Raw genomic sequence first — 16,222 nt, 5'->3', positions numbered from 1 at the left:
GTTATTTTAAAGATTTCCACATGACAAGAGTTTATTTTACCCTCTTTTTTACATTCTGAGAAAATGAAGCTATAAGCAAACAAAAAATGCCTAATTACGTCTATTACATAAAAAAATGTATATTCCCTACAATAGCTTACTATCCTAGGAATTACTTATGGGAAAATCCTTTAGTACACATATACATTTCCAGTTAGAGTAATAGGTGTTTGAGGAGAATGAAAATTTTTCACATGTATAGGATTCAGCCCTTTCTCATAATATCTAAGAATAACTTGAGAATACTTTCCACCAAAGTAAAATAAATTATTTTCATTACTAAAAGATTATCATAGACATACAGTTAAATGGAATATAATAGAATGTCCAAAAATAGACAAACACAAATATATTCATTTAATTTTCAACCAAGGGGCCAAAGTAATTGAATGGGGGAAAGGATAACCTTTTCAACAAATGGTGCTGGAACATCTAGATATCCATGTGGAAAAATCTTCACCCTTACCTCACACCATATACAAAAAAATTAACTTGAAATGAATCATAAAAGAATAGGTAAGAGATGAAACTATAAAATTTCTAAAACTACAAAACATAGACAAAAATCTTTGTGACCTTGGATTAGACAAAGATTTCTTAGAATTCAAAAAGCACAAAGCCATAAAAGAAAAGAGCTGATAAACTGTACTTCATCAAAACTTAAAACTTCTGCTTTTTGTAGTATAGTCTGAAGTCAGAGACCGTGATACCCCCAGCTGTGTGCTTGTCTGTCAAGACTGTTTTGACTTTTTCAGGTCTTTTCTGTTTCTATACAAATTTTTAAATTATTTTTTCTAGTTCTGTGAAAAATGCCATTGGTATTTTGACAGGGATTGCGGTGAATCTGTAGATTGCCTCAAGTAATATGGTCGTTTTAACAATATTAATTCTTCCAATCCATGAACACAGTATATCTTTCTATCTGTTTGTGTCATATGCAATTTCTTTCATCAGTGTCTTACAGTTTTCTTAGTCCAGGTCTTTTACCTCGTTAGGTAGGTTTATTCTAGCTATTTTATTCTTTTTGATGCAATTGTAAATGGAATTGTTTCCTTAATTTCTCCTTCTGATAGCTCATTGTTACTGCATAGAAATGCAACAGATTTCTGTATATTAATTTTGTATTCTGCAACTTTACCAAATTCATTGGTGAACTCTAGTAGTTTTTTGGTGGTGTCTTCAGGATTTTCTATGTATAGTATCATGTTATCTGCAAACAGTGACAGTTTTATTTATTTCTTTCCAGTTTGGATTCCTTTTATTTCTTTTTGTCTGGGAATATACAATGGAAAAAAGACAGTCTCTTCAATAGGTGATGCTGGAAAAACTGGACAGGTACAAGTAAAAGAATGAAATTAGAACATTTTCTCAAACCATATACAAAAATAAATTCAAAATGGATTAAAGACCTAAACGTAAGACCAGGAATTATAAAACTTCTGGAAGAAAACATAGGCAGAACAGGCTTTGGCATAAATCACAGCAATATTTTTTTGGATCTATCTCCTAAGGCAAAGGAAACAAGAGCAAAAATAAACAAATGGGACCTAATTAAATTTAAAAGCTTTTGCACAGCAAAGGAAACCATCAGCAAAATGAAAAGACAACCTACTGAATGGGAGAAAATATTTGTAAATGATGTGACTGATAAGGGGATAATGCCCCAAATACATAACAGCTTATACAATTCAACATCAAAAAAAAAAACAACTTGATCCAAAAATGGGCAGGAGGCCTGAATACACATTTTTCCAAAGAAGACATACAGATGAACAATAGCACATGAAATGATGCTCAACATCACTAACCATCAGAGAAATGCAAATCAAAGCCACAATGAGATATAACCTCACACCTGTCAGAATGGCTATTATCAAAAAGACCACAAATAACAAATGTTGGTGAGGATGTAGAGAAAAGGGAACCCTCTTGCACTGTTGGTGGGAATGTAAATTGGTACAACCACTGTGAAAAACAGTATGGAGGTGCCTCAAAAAACTAAAAAATAGAACTACCATATTATCTAGCAATTCCACTTCTGTGTATACATCCAAAGAAAACAAAAACACTAATTTGAAAAGATACATGCACCCCAACATTCATAGCAGCTTTACAATAACCAGGATATGGAAGCAACCTAAGTGTTCATTAACAGATGAAAAGATAAAGAAGATGTGGTGTGTGTGTGTATATATATATACACACATATACATATAATGGAATACTACTCAGCCATAACAAAGAATGAAATTTCGCAATTTGCAACAACATGTATGGACTTGGAAGTTACTATGCTTAGTGAAATAAGTCAGACAGAGAAAGACAAATACTTTATGTTACCACTTATATGTGGAATCTAAAAAATAAAACAAACTAGTGAATATAACAAAAAAGAAACAGACTCAGAGAGAACAAACTAGTGGTTACCAGCGGGAAGAGGGAAGCGGAGAGGGGAAGGATAGGGGTAGGGGATTAAGAGCTAAAAACTACTGTGTATAAAATAAATAAGCTACAAGGATATATTGTACAGCACAGGGAATATAGCCAATATTTTATAATAACTATAAATGGAGTATAACCTTTAAAAATCATGAATCACTATGTTGTACACCTGCAACTTATATAATATTGTAAATCAACAAGATTTCAATTAAAAAATAAAAGGTATGACAAGTAAAAAAAAAAGCCAAAAAGAAAAAAAATCTTCTGCTTTTTGAAAGACACTTAAGAAAAATTAAGAAATAAGCCACAGTGGACTTCCCTGATGGCACAGTGGTTAAGAATCCACCTGCCAGTGCAGGGGACACAGGTTCATTCTCTGGTCTGGGAAGATCCCACATACCGCGGAGCAACTAAGCCCGTGCACCACAACTACTGAGCCTGTGCTCTAGAGCCTGCGAGCCACAACTACTAAGCCACGTGCCTAGAGCCCGTGCTCCACAACAAGAGAAACCACCACAATGAGAAGCCCACGCACTGCAATGAAGAGTGGCTCCTGCTCACCACAACTAGAGAAAGCCCACAGGCAGCAACGAAGACCTAACGCAGCCAAAAATAAATTAACTAATTAATTTTAAAAAAAAGAAAAAGAAATAAGCCACAGACTGGGAGAAAATACTTTCAAAGCATGTATCTGATAAAAGACTTGTATCCAGAATATATAAATAATTTTTACAACTCAATAAGACAAATAATCCAATTAATAAATGGGCAAAAGATTTGAACAGATACTCCATCAACAAAGATATATGAAATGCAAATAAGCACATGAAAAGATTCACATCATTAGTTATTAGGGAAATGCAAATTAACCACGAGATATCACTACACCCACTAGAATCACTATAATTAAAAAGACTAACAATACTAAGTGCAGCAGAGAATGGGGAGCAACTAGAACTCACACATTGCTGGTGGGAATGCAAAATATTACATTCACTTTGGAAAAGTCTGGCAGTTTTTTAAAAAGTTAAATGCACATTGCAATGCAACTCACTCCTAAGCAATCCTACTCCTGAGTATTTGCCCAAGAGAAATGAAAACAGATGTCAATATGAACTGGTATATAACTGGTATGTAAACATTCATAGCAGCTTTCTTCATAATAGCCCCCAACTAGAAACAACTGAAATGTCCATCAACTGGTGAATCAATAAATTGTGATATATCCATACAATGGAATATACTACTTAGCATTAAAAAGGAGTGAACTACTGATACAACATGGATAATCTCAAAAGCATTGTGTTAAGTGAAAGAAGCCAGAGATGGACACAAAAGACTATAAACATTTATATGAAATTCTGGTGAAGTCAAAATTGCAATGACAGAAAACAGATTAGTGGTTGCCGGGGGCAGGGGTGAGAGATTGTGGGGGAGACTGATGGCAAAGGGGCACAGGGAACATTTGAGGGTGACAGAAATATTATATATCTGGATTGTCATGGTGGTTGCACTGCTGTACACATTTGTCAAAAACACAATGAAATGTACACTTAAAACTGATGAATTTTAATGTATGTAAAACATACCTCAATGAAGCTGATTTTTTTTTGTGTGGGGGGGCGGTTCGCGGGCCTCTCACTGTTGTGGCCTCTCCCGTTGCGGAGCACAGGCTCCAGTCGCGCAGGCTCAGCGGCCATGGCTCACAGGCCTAGCCGCTCCGCGGCAGGTGGGATCCTCCCGGACCGGGGCACGAACCCGTGTCCCCTGTATCGGCAGGCGGACTCTCAACCACTGCACCACCAGGGAAGTCCAATAAAGCTGATTTTTAAAAAATGGTCCTCTTCCTGCATGAGAATCAGAGATTTAGATTAGACATAAGGGATTTCTGATCATGGGACATTATTGAAGATTTCCTTTCCTGGGACTTCCCTGGTGGCACAGTGGTTAAAAATCCGCCTGCCAATGCAGGGGACATGGGTTCGATCCCTGGTCCGGGAAGATCCCACATGCCATGGAGCAACTAAGCCCGTGCGTCACAACTACTGAGCCTGCGTTCTAGAGCCCGTGAGCCACAACTACTGAGCCCGCAGGCCACAACTACTGAAGCCTGCGCACCTAGAGCCCGTGCTCCACAAGAAGAGAAGCCACCTCAATGAGAAGCACACGCACCTCAATGAAGAGTAGCCCCTGCTCTGCACAACTAGAGAAAGCCTGCACGCAGCAACAAAGACCCAATGCAACCAAAAATAAATTAAATAAATAAATTTATAAAGATTTCCTTTCCTTGACAATTTTTAAGAATGAAGATGAGAAGGCCGTTGACTGAACTAGAATAGATTTTTTTTGAGGCAAAGAGTAAATGATACACTTATCTATATATTGGGTTGGCAAAAAAGTGCCTTCAGTTTTCAAGTAAAAATGAAAGGCACATTTTTCATTTTCACCAAGAACTTTATTGTTTTTTAAAATATTTATTTAGGCTGCACCGGGTCTTAGTTGCAGCACCTGGGATCTTTTAGTTGCGGCATGCAGGATCTTTAGTTGTGGCATGCATGCAGGATCTAGTTCCCTGACCAGGGATTGAACCCAGCCCCCCTACAGTGGAAGCACAGAGCCTTAACCACTGGACCACCAGGGAAGTCCCTCACCAAGAACTTTGTTGAACAACGTATTCACCCTTTTGTTCCACTACCTTCTGCCATTTTTCAGGCAACTTCATAATTCCATCTTCCCAAAACTTTTAATCTTTTTGAGCAAAGAACTGTCTTTTACAGTCTTCCAGGGAATTGAAATTTTTTCCATTAAGAGAATTTTGTAAAGACCGAAATAAATGGAATTCCAAAGGTGCAATGTCTGGTGAATACAGTGGATGAATCAGAACTTCCCAGCCAAGCTGTAACCGTTTTTTGCCTGGTCATCAAAGAAACATGCGGTTTTGCGTTATCCTGATGGAAGATTATGTGTTTTCTGTTGACTAATTCCAGACGCTTTTCGTCAAGGGCTGTTTTCAGTTGGTCTAATTGGGAGCAGCTCTTGTTGGAATTAATTGTTCAGTTTTCCAGAAGGAGCTCATAATAGAGGATTCCCTTCCAATCCCACCATATACACAACATCACCTTCTTTGAATAAAGACAGGCCTTTGGTGTGGTTGGTGGTGGTTCATTTCACTTGCCCCACGATCTCTTCCGTTCCACATTATTGTACAGTATCCACTTGTCATCACCCGTCACAATTTGTTTTAAAAACGGAACATTTTCATTACATTTCAGTTGAGAATCGCATGAGGAAATACGGTCAAGAAGGTTTTTTTCGCTTAACTTATGTGGAACCCAAACATCAAAGCGATAACCAAGCTGGTGCAAATGATTTTCAGTGCTTGATTTGGATATTTTGAGTATGTCAGCTATCTCCCGCATGGTTTAAAGTTGACTGTTCTCAATTAATGTCTCGATTTGATCGCTATCAACTTAAACTGGTCCACCCGACCGTGGAGCATCATCCAGCGAGAAATCTCCAGCACGGAACTTTGCAAACCACTTTTGACATGTTCGATCAGTCACAGTACCTTCTCCATACTCTGCACAAACCTTTTTTTTTTTGCATTTCAGTTGCATTTTGACCTTTCTTGAAATAATAAAGCAAATATGCCAAAAATATTGCTTTTTTCTTCCATCTTCAATGTTAAAATAGCTCCACAAAAATTCACCAATTTTGATTTTTTTCTTTTTATGCACGCTGATATGACAGCTGTCACAATACAATCTAACAAAATTGTTTCGAATGAAGTTAAAGACAACTAAGTGCTACTAGAGCCATCTTATGGAAAAAATTGAATAAACTCTTTGGCCAAACCAATATTATATGTGATATATATATGATCTATTACACATTAAATAGTAGATATTTATCTGATTCGAAAAGTATTTAGATAAGAACCACCATATTTAACTTAAATCTTCATCCTTCTTTTAAGATTTAGAAAAAAAATACTCTTGAGAGTTTAATTTTTTCATTCACAGTTATCAAAATGATTCCTTATGGGCCTACCCAAAAAGGCAAATTTATATAATACTTTAAATATATAAAGCTTTTAAGTTCAATTAAATCATAGTGTATCATACGACTACAAACTTTTTTACATTGTTTTTTAAGATTTTTTTCCCCTGATTTTTCTCTATACCTAATTTAAAATAATAGTTATTCCTGGAAAACAATGTGTAACATATTAAGATCTCTGTTGTTTTTTACTCTATACATTCTCCTAAGGCAATCTCGTCTTCTCAGGGTACTTCGTTACCATCATGTACACTGATAATTTTGACCTATATAGCTCAGAAACAGATCCAAGGTTTTCTGAGGCCTAAAGCTTACACAATCGGGAAATTAAGTTCACACAACTTAAGAAAATTAATATAGCTCTTCAAATATAGAATTCTTAGCGCCTGTCTCAGAGCCTTGAAAGGAGACTTTGCAAAAGAGACCTGGAGTAACTTCATCAGCTTCACAGCAAATCTGCCTCTGCTATAGCTGTATCTTATAGCCAGATATTTCTCTTAGCGACTATTGAACTATCCTCTAGTTGCCTACTGGATATCTCTCCTTTTAAGTCCCCCATTAAATTTTTTAAATTAATTTTTATTGGAGTATAGTTGCTTTTACAATGCTGTGTTCCTCTGTTAAAATTAACAGGCCCACAGTTGAACTTGGTTTCTCTTTTCTACTCTTCCACCACTACCATAAGGAGCTTGCTAGTTTTCCTGCATTCTCTCCAGATCAGGAAATAGCACCAGCATTCATGCAGCTGCATGTTACCTCCATATCCAAGCAAACCATCAAGTCTTGACAATTCATCTTCCAAATAATCTGACATTCACATCTCTCTCGTTCATCTACTTTTCTCCAACTCCAATCCCAATCTAGTTCAGGTCATCAACTTCTCTTACCTAGATTATTCCAACAGTCACCTAATGGGTCTCCTAACCTCCAGTTTTGCCACCTTCTAAACTGTTCGTGTTGCAACCAAATACGCATCTGATCATATCACTCCCTGGGCTCAAATACTTTACTGTACAAACTTCAATACGCCTAAGAAATTACTTGGCATTGTTGTTAAAAAACAAACAAACAAACATAGATTTGGGAACTTTACCCTAGTGATTTTAACTTTTTATTATTTTTATTTCTTTGGCCGGGCCCCATGGCATGCAGGGTCTTAGTTTCCTGACCAGGGATCAAACCCATGCCCACTGCAGTGGAAGCGCGGAGTCCTAAACAACTGGACCGCAGGGAAATCCCTACCCCAGTGATTTTGGTTCAATAGGTTTGGGGTAGAATATAGGAGTGGGCAATTTTAATACGACTTGTAGGTGATTCTGATGTAGGTAATCCGTACTTTAAGGCACAATGTTTAATGGCTCCCCAGTTCTCCTACAGTGGAGTTCAAACTCCTTAACATGTCTTCCAATGCCCTGTAAAATCTGGGCCCTGCTTACCTTTCTGGTTTCATAGGTGACTACTACTTCCTGTACTCTAGGGTTAAGCTATATTGAACATTTCCCCATTTTTAAAGAAAGCATACCCCAACTATGCTTTGTTCTCCCCAGTTGATCCCATCCAATCTATCTATCCTTCCAGTGAACCAATCAAACACACACAACCCTCTGCCTTGCTAATTCTTATTTACCATTCAGTTTAGACATAAATTCCACAAGGAAGACTTTTGAGTCCCAAACCTTTCTAAGGGCTATAACAGCCTCCTATATTTTTCCCAATCATATACTTATCTAAAGTATTCTATTAATTTATTTACTAACCCTAACCCACTGAATCACTGTGTTGTTCTCCAGTGAATTCCCCAGTGCTTGGCACTGTACCTAGCATATTATAGGCACTCAATAAACATTTATTGAATGAAAAAATGAATGACTTTTACTTAGAAGAAGTTGAATGAAGTTAAGGGAAACAAGATAAAGATTGTATTTATGCAATGGAAAATACGTACATCAATGCACAAGTGCCAGGGGGAACTGTAGAAAGATAACCACAGCAAATGAACTAGGAGGGAAATGAACAAAGGATTTGAATAAGCAATTCACAGCAAAGAAATTCAAATGGCCAATAAGCATGAAAAAACATATTTATTCTTGTCATCAATTAGACAAGTACAAATTAAACCAATGATACTGTCATTCCATACCCATCAAACTGGCAAAGATTTAAGTCTGCTAATACCAACTTTTGGCAAGGATGTAGAGAAATGAGATCTCACACTACAGATGTTAGGATAAACTGGAGGCATATACCTAGCAATTCTAGCATATAAGTACAAGGATGTCCTTTTAACACTGTTTATAAAGTGAAAAAATGGAAATAATGTAAATATCCAGCAGTGATATATGTTTCAATGGAATACTTCAAAGCATTTAAAAATGAATTAGTTACACATATGAATATGGATAGTGCCTCACAATAAAGAATAAATAATTAATGTCAATGGTGCAAATGTTGAGAAATCAGGAGTGAAGAAACGAAGGACCCAATACAGGAGAAAAGCAAAGGGTCATGGTATAACCATCATTTGATGATCCCAATCTGCTAACTCTTTTCCCAATAAATTTCTTGTCATTAAATTTGATACATGACCTACTACTGAACTACCATTTCTCACCTGGTACAAATTCATTAAAATGAAGCTTTTTTCAGCTTTAGCACTATTGACTGCAATTGTGGGGTTTTTTTTAGCTTTTTGAATAGTTGCAGGGAGTGTAACATTGTTTAATTCTACATTATTATCTACAAATCCCTGAAAAGTTCATGTTTAAAATTTCACTTAAATAATACAATTTCCCCCTACCAGTGATCCATGGTGAAGTTAGTTCCTCACAAGGCCAAGGAGATGGTTCTAATAAATCAAAATAATTCAAAATGCTTTGTTTCTAATAAGACATAAATTCATTACTTTTTAGTAACACATTTCTAGGCAGAGCTTCAAATTTATTTTTATTAAATGGAATGTCTTGGGACTTCCCTTGCCGTACAGTGGTTAAGGCTCTGTGCTTCCAGAGCAGGGGGTGTGGGTTCGATCCCTGGTGGGGGAACTAGGATCCCACAGGCCATGAAGTGTAGCCAAAAAAAAAAAAAAGTTGAAAAAAATAAATGGAATGTCTTTAAACTTATCTGACTTAAATCTCTGACATGAGATTCATGCTTTCTAATACCAATTCTAAATTTTCTAAAGCTTTTATGACGCATTTAATTTTTTTTAACTTTCTGAATAGTAGTTGATCTTCATTGCAATGCAATTGAAAGTAATGAAAAATCTCAAAGAATATCAATCATTAAAACAAGGTCTTGGGCTTCCCTGGTGGTACAGTGGTTAAGAATCCGCCTGCCAATGCAGGGGACACAGGTTCAAGCCCTGGTCCGGGAAGATCCCACATGCCACGGAGCAACTAAGCCCATGCACTACAACTACTGAGCCTGCGCTCTAGAGCCCGAGCCACAACTACTGAGCTCACGTGCCACAACTACTGAAGCCTGTGCACCTAGAGTCTGTGCTCCGCAACAAAAGCCACCACAATGAGAAGTCCACACACTGCAATGAAGAGTAGCCCTGCTCGCCGCAACTAGAGAAAGCCCACACACAGCAACGAAGACCCAATGCAGCCAAAAATAAATTTTAAAAAACAAGGTCTTGTCATTTCTCCAAAGAAGACATACAGATGGCCAAGAGGTGCATGAAAAGCTGCTCAACATCACTAATTATTAGGGAAATCCAAATCAAAACTACAATGAGGTATCACCTCACACCAGTTAGAATGGGCATCATCAAAAAATCTACAAACAACAAATGCTGGAGAGAGTGTGCAGAAAAGGGAACCCTCTTGCACTGTTGGTGGTAATGTAAATTGATACAGCCACTATGGAGAACAGTATGGAGGTTCCTTAAAAAACTAAAAATAGAATCACCATATGACCCAACAATCCCACTACTGGGCATATACCCAGAGAAAACCATAATTCAAAAAGACACATGCACCCCAGTTTACAATAGCCAGATCATGGAAGCAACCTAAATGCCCATCGACAGATGAATGAATAAAGAAGATGTGGCACATATATACAATGGAATATTACTCAGCCATAAAAAGGAACAAAAGTGGGTCATTTGTAGAGACGTGGATGGACCTAGACTGTCATACAGAGTGAAGTAAGTCAGAAAGAGAAAAACAAATATCATATATTAACGCATATATGTGGAATCTAGAAAAATGGTACAGATGAACCAGTTTGCAAGGCAGAAATAGAGACAGATGTAGAGAACAAACGTATAGACACCAAGGGGGGAAAGTGGGGTGGTGGTGGGGATGGTGGTGTGATGAATTGGGAGACTGGGATTGACATGTATACACTAATATGTATAAAATAGATAACAAATAAGAACCTGCTGTATAAAAAAATAAAATAAAATTCAAAAAAAACAAACAAACAAGGTCTTGTAAGAAAGTAATCTTAGCTAATCTCTTTGCCAAACCAGAATAAAAAGAATGAGAAAAATGCATATATGATGAAGTATATGCCTGACATACAGCAGCGGCAGTTTGTAAACTACATGCCACCCATCTCAATCTCAGTACTAGATCAGTTTTTTTTTTTAATTGTAGTTGATTTACAATGTGGTGTTATAGACCAGTTTTAATAATCTTAATTTCAAGTTCTTTAGCTACAGTTTCCAATCAATTTTATTTTTGTTAGATTGGTGATAAATAGAATAAATTTTATCCAGAATATTTTTAAACAATTGACTTCCATTTCAGATACTGAATTGGAATTGATGACTTAGTGCCAAATAATGGCTTCAGGAAAATATTCTAACAAATTTGCAGCTATTCCAGACTTCCTTTCCACTATTGTACAAGCACCATTAGAACAAAATGCAATTAAGTTCGCTTTCAAATATTATCAAGGCCACAATCATTTAAAGTAGACAATAATGTATTAGAAATACACTCTGTTGTGGCTGACACAAGCAACAAATACAATTACCAATACAGAAATTGATTCAACTGTGCACTGGAGATAAATCACTAGGCTCTTTTCTTCAAACGTGTAGATGCCTCATCAATTATAATACCTATTTGGCATTCTCTTCTATAATATTCTTAAATATCTTCATATAATTTCTTTTGCAATATGGTCTGCTGTTCTTGTTGCATGTAAACAATTGTCTGTGTCTGTTCCATTTTCCTCTTTCAACTTTATTGCTGCCCTCACTATCAGATAAAGGCCTACTATGTTTTACTAAACTGTGAAGAGTATTAAAAACATCTATGATAGTATCAATATTTTTATTATTTAGTTTATACACTAAATTGGAAATTGAGTCATTAGTTGATTCTTTTAACAAATCGTGAATTTTAGTAGTCTTTAGGAAAATCATATTCCCTAATTTTTTTTTTTTTCAGAAAAGTGTGCCTAGTAGTTTTATTAGTACCATTTGGGGTTACTCCATATGCCCTCCATTCCTTGAACATATGAACATGCTTTTCTTCTCTCCCTCCCTAACGCTGAAATATCAAACAATCCTTACATATTAGTTTATATTCTTTTATTTCAAGCAATTTGTACTGCTCTGAAAACATAAACACTTGTCTTTTCATTCCAACAATCTGGAAGCACAAGGTTATCTACCTCCTTTGCTAACCATGATGGTGTTTCTTCAATGACTAGTTGTTCAACAACTTTGAAATTTTTTTCCATTAGCTTAGGTATCCTACAATTTTCACTCCTATCATTTTCTGTGTCTGTTTTAAACTTCATCAGATTTAAAAAACTTAATAAGTCACTCTGTTACTTTGGCATTTTAGGGATCTGAATCTGTAAAATAATTTTAAGTTAGTAAAATTCACAATACTACTTGGGCGTTAACAAAATTTTTAAAAATAATTTTAATATGATTTTAGAAATAGCATACATTTTATTTTTTAATTAAAATTTTTTTACTACATTGTAATTAGCTAAACCAATATTTTGTACCCTGCTTATAAATGTAGAGCTGGGTAAAAATAAGTCACAGATGGTATTCTTAGCTTTTGGTAATAATTTTTTTAACGCAAACTTCTAAGAATATGCTAATATTTGGTTTCATCTAAAAGATTTAGAAAGTGATATTTTGTTTCCATTATTTTAGAAATAATAGGTACGCATCTGTGTTTTTATATATATTATATACCTATGTCATATACATTAGTATATATAAAAATATGTGTATATATAAATATGCATATATATGCCTGTTTTACATCTTTTTTTTTTAACCTTTTGACCCTCTTCACCCATTTGTCCTCCATTCCCACCTCTGGCAACCATTAATCTGCTCTCTATATCTATGAACTTGTTTTTTCGGTTTTTTTTTCCTTAAAGATCCACATGTAAGAGAGATCATACAGTATTTGTCTTTTTCTGTATTATTTCACTTAGCATAATGCCCTCAAGTTCAATCCATCTTTTCACAAATGGCAAGATGTCATTCTTTCTCATGGGTGCGTAATATTCCATTGTATATATACCACATTTTCTTTATCCATCCATCCATTGATAGACACCTAGGCTGTTTCCGTGTCTTGGTTTTTGTAAATAATGCTGCAATAAACATGGGGGTGCATATGTCTTTTTGAGTGTTTTCATTTTCTTTGGATAAATACTCCGAAGTAGAATTGCTGTAATATACAGTAAGTCTATTTTTAATTTTTTGAGGAATCTTCATACTGTTTTCCACAGTGGCTGCACCAATTTACATTCCCACCAGCAGTGTACAAGGGTTCCCTTTTCTCCACATCCTCACCAATACTTGTTATTTCTTGTCTTTTTGATAACAGACATTCTGACAGGTGTGAGCTTTTGATATCTCATTGTGGTTTTGATTTGCACTTCCCTGATTAACACTGTTGAGCATCTTTTCATGTACCTGTTTACCTTCTGTATGTCTTCTATTGAAAAATATCTATTCAAATCTTCTACCATTTTTAATTGGATTTTTTCTTTGCTATTGAGTTGTATGAGTTGTATCTTTATAGACTTTGGATATTACCTCCTTATCAGATATGTATTATCTCCCATCAGTAGGTTGCCTTTTCATTTTGTTGATGGTCTCCTTTGCTGTGCAGAAGCTTTTTAGGATGATATAGTCCCACTTATTTATTTTTGCTTTTGGTGTCAGATTCAAAAAATCATCACCAGACCTATGTCAAGGAGCTTACTGCCTGTATTTTTCCTTCCAGTAGTTTTATGGTTTCAGGTTTTACATTCCAGTCTTTAATCCCTTTGAGTTAATTTTTGTTTATGGTGTAAGACAGCTTCCCCAACATCATTTATTGAAGAGACTATCCTTTCCCCATTACATATTCTTGGTAACTTTGTCATATGTTAATTGACCATATATGCATGGGTTTATTTCTGGGCTTTCTATTCTGTTCCACTGATCTATGCGTATGTTTTTAGGCCAATGCCATACTGTTTTAATTACAATAGCTTTATAATACAAAGTCAGGGAGTGTGATGCCTCCAGCTTTGTTCTTTCTCAAGATTGCTTTGGCTATTCAGGTTTTTTGTTTGTTTTGTTTTGTTTTGTTTGATTCCATTCAAATTTTGGATTATTTCTATTCCTTTGAAAAATGCCATTGGGATTTTGATAAGAATTGCACTGATCTGTAGATTGCTTTGGGTTGTATGGACATTTTAACAATATTGATTCTTCCAATCCATGAACATGGAATATCTTTCCATTTATCTGTGTCTTCTTCCATTTCTTTCATTAATGTCTTATAGTTTTCAATATATAGGTTTTTCACCTTCCTGATTAAATTTATTCCTAAGTATTTTATTCTTTTTGATGCAGTTGTAAATGGGGTTGTTTTCTTCATTTCTCTTTCTGATAGTTCATTGCTACTCTATAGAAACACAACAGACTTTGTGTTTTAATGGAGTCTTTAGCATGAATTTTAAACAAAAATACTAACTGTGCTTTTCGGTGTTTACCTATACCTTCAGTGTGACTTGCTATTTCTTGAATATCTACTATCAGTTTTAATTTTTTTCCAACAATATCTCACAAAATCAGACTATGAATAAATTCTTGATTATGTTCTACAGTAAGACCCAACTGTAATAGTATAATGATGAATCCTAAAAAGAAAAAATTCTTGATTATGATTTGATTCAGCAAAAAAGATGCTCACATCACTGCCAAAGAAGTGTAGTTTGGACATGGATGCTGACTGATATTTTTGTTTAATTAAGTAGTAAGAAAAAAGCAAACCAGTGAACTTCACTGTTGGAACTTCATTCATATGTCAATGACGTAAGCAACTTCTTTACTGAACTGGATGACAGTTTTTGAATACTGGAACAATACTTTCTTAACCTTTTGTGCTACTCACAACGTCAAGGCCACAGATGTCATACACTGTTTAGTTCTGCATTATTAATATTTTCTCCACTAGCCTACTGCCTGTTTTTATAAATACAGCTTTATTAAAACATAGCCATGCCCACTTTAAATGTAAGAGTTGAGCAGTTGTGACAAAGACCATATGTACTAGAAGGCCTTAAATATTTACTAATTGGCTGTTTACAGAAAAAATTGCAAACACTTGGTCTAGAAAATCAACAAAACAATAAGCCAAGCCCTGATTTGTAGCATTTGCCAATTTCCATGGTGTAAATACTCCTATTGCAGCCAATTTCATGCTGCATATGTGACAAACACACAAACATGAACAGAGTTGGACAGAAACACATACAACATAATATAGTATTTCCATCCTACAGATACCATAGACAACCTTAAGAGTAATTAGTAAAATGAAGTTTAAAAAAGTGACGTTTTGAGGGCTTCCCTGGTGGCACAGCGGTTGAGAGTCCGCCTGCCGATGCAGGGGACATGGGTTCATGCCCCGGTCCGGGAGGATCCCACATGCCCCGGAGCGGCTGGGCTCTTGAGCCATGGCCGCTGAGCCTGCGCTCCGCAACTGGAGAGGCCACAGCAGTGAGAGGCCCGCGTATCGCAAAAAAAAAAAAAAAAAAAAAGTGACGTTTTGAGTATTTATTACCTGTTTTTAACATATTTGTTAATTTATATAAATTGATTTTAATAGTGGTTATGCTTAACAACTAGCTCATAAAATCCCCCCCCAAAATAGCAATCAACCTTGCAAACTGGTAAAAGCCAACTGTGGTGTACTACTAGCTCTATTTTCAAAAGGCCAGGAGAACAAGGAGTAATTTGCCTGACAAGTGGCTGAGTCAAGATTCAAATTTAGGTGCAAATTTCTGACTCCGGTTTGCCTTCTTAATCTCCTTAGCAGAGAATAAGGGCCTTTATTGGCTTGTTTAAAAAAAAATGGGGAGTGATATATACTAGGGGAACTCCACAAGTAATAGAATGCATTTTCTGCAGTACCATCCTATATATTTGCCACAAGTCTCTAACAAAACTGGCAGGCAACACGGGAATATGAGTCTTGACGCTTGATACCTATCCCAAATACCTAGTCTGGGCTGGGTATCTGAAGGAATAAGAAAACAACTGATTAGTCTATCCATCACCTGCCGTTGGAAATTGATTAGACATCTTCGTTAACTGCTTTAGGAAGTGTAAATACAGGTGTTTACTACCACGAGCCCCATATAGTGCTTATCGACCTACGTGAATTCTGAAAAGCTTAAGAAAACTTGTGGT

General features: G+C 35.9%; 1 protein-coding gene across 1 annotated transcript in view; it reads left to right on the top strand.

Annotated features, from left to right (window-relative positions):
* FAM186A (family with sequence similarity 186 member A) overlaps window positions 1-16,222 on the top strand; it is an 83,802-nt gene that overhangs the window by 66,735 nt on the left and 845 nt on the right.

The sequence above is a fragment of the Monodon monoceros genome, unplaced genomic scaffold (assembly GCF_005190385.1).
Source record: "Monodon monoceros isolate NGI ecotype Baffin Bay Population unplaced genomic scaffold, NGI_Narwhal_1 Super_Scaffold_6, whole genome shotgun sequence".
NCBI lineage: Eukaryota > Metazoa > Chordata > Mammalia > Artiodactyla > Monodontidae > Monodon > Monodon monoceros.
Note: the sequence above shows the minus strand (reverse complement) of the source record. Positions and strands in the feature narration are given on the sequence as shown.